The following is a 2,162-nucleotide window of genomic DNA, read 5'->3' on the forward strand; positions in this document are numbered from 1 at the left end:
TTTGCCACAAATCTGTCACGACGACAACATAATGTTCTTAAGAGAAGAGAAATTGTTCAGCCGCAAAATGTATTCCAACGACGCTGACTATCCGTGACCCTTTTTTTATTTCTCCAACTGTGAAAGGAACTTGGACATCCTAAATTCCCCGCTTCGTACTTACTTCATCATCTATTTCTGAACCTATCAATCGAAAGATTTCTCCGAGAGGCCAAATTACCTGTCATGACCTCCCTTTAGTGACGATCCCCCAAATCCCCCAAAAAATGTAATCACACCATCGCCAAAGACCAATCAAAAGAATGTTATTTTTTCGGCTAGATTGACCAACTCCAATGACTTGTGAAAGAAAGTTACACATCGAGGGTGTAAGAAGGGGTAACGCGTGTTCCAAAACCGGCCAATGAGCGTCGAGTACCTTTTGGGATTAGTGGAGGTACTTGTCATTAAGAAAAACCGCGCAAAAGAAACAAGTGGTTAACACACCCACCGAGTCTCGTTCCCTGATTGGTCGAATCTCACGCAATCGATTTGGAGGACAAACTCGGAATAACACGTCTGTTTTGCTAGGGAACAACTTTTGCGACACGTTTCCTGGTGGAGGGACCCCACGTGCAGCCGTACGCACTCGTTAGAAGCTGATTGTGAGATAAATTACGAGTGAACTACTGAGTTCGGTTTGAATAACAAAAACAAGATTGCAACATACCTCGTGGTCTTCACGGGGAGAATAACGAATGGGGAATGGTTAATGTCGAGTTAGGTGGGTTCAGCTACTGTTGAGTGCTGTTGAGAGTGCCAGTCAATCTGGCGATAGTACATACATTGTTTTATGGGCTGATAAAGAAACCAGTGGATTAGTCATTCGCAGGTGCGAAAGACTTGGAACTGTTCTGAGTCAAAGAACACATGGGAACAAAAGCGATTCTTTTGGAGGAGATAGTTCTCCGAAGATGGAAATCTAAATAATATGATGTAAAAGTTTACAAAAAAGTAATCTAACGAGTGATGATTTTCAATTTTGATGAATTGGCTGGTTTATTATTTCAGCGGATGCAGATCTAGCTGAGGAACTGAGAGAATAACAAATAGGGAATAGTTTAACTAAGATTTGTTACATTAGTTTCGACAAAAGACTAGATGACTAGATTATAAACGAGACATAAACAAGAATTTTTGTCGAAAAGTATTGTCTCATGGACATAGAATAATCACTGTCCATGGAACGAATTGATTTTCGCTGAAGCATTCTGCAGTAATTACGAATTTCTCTGCAATCATCACATCGCATAAAGATGCGGAGAAATTAACAAGAACCTTGACTTTGGAAGCGCTGAACATACGTAATGCATTTTTATCTATTCCACGTTGGATGCTCATCATGTTTACGTTCTAAAAACTGTTGCGTAATACTGCAGCATAGATCGATCTCTTTCTCGTGCGCAAGCTAAATTAGAATGCTCAGCTATGAATGTGATTCGTTAGTCACATTGACGCGCGAACAATCCGCTATCGTCATCGCCGCCAATTTCTCGGTAATCGTTTGCTGAATTATTATGTGTTTTTGATAAAGATGGGCGATAAATATGTCCTCATGATGGGGGTATTTAATTACATTCATTATGAATCAGCTGCAGTGTAGTATCTTCGGGAGAGAACTGCGACACTGTTTGAAGATAACGAAACTACTATCAACACATGATAATACAGCCTGAAGCATTTGGCCGCTCGGTTTGGCTGTACACCAAAAGGGGTCAGCTATTCCCAGAATAACAATGTTTTGAGATCGGATCAATTAGCCCCTCATGTATAGATATTCAAAATTTTTATTTTTTTCCTCATTGAAGTAGTTTTGAAGACAATTGCGAGATAATAAAAATAATTTGCTAGTTAGTACTTTTTTTAAAATAAATTATTGAAAAATCACCTCTGAAAAAAAGGCCTTATCCCCTCTATTTCATTATTTCCAAAAAATTTTATGACCAATCGATAGCAAATTGGTTGAAGATTTTTGCGAGTTGAGAAAAAATCGTCAATACAATACTATTATTGCGTAAATTAACAATTCCAATTTCAACTGAAAACCAGAGTTGATGACCAGAGTTTGAACAGAAATGTCAGACAAGATATGAATGTTTTTTTTGGCCCAAATGAAAGAGCGG

This window comes from Diachasma alloeum, unplaced genomic scaffold, assembly GCF_001412515.2.
Source record: "Diachasma alloeum isolate Michigan unplaced genomic scaffold, Dall2.0 Dall_scaffold_00430, whole genome shotgun sequence".
Taxonomy (NCBI): Eukaryota; Metazoa; Arthropoda; class Insecta; order Hymenoptera; family Braconidae; genus Diachasma; species Diachasma alloeum.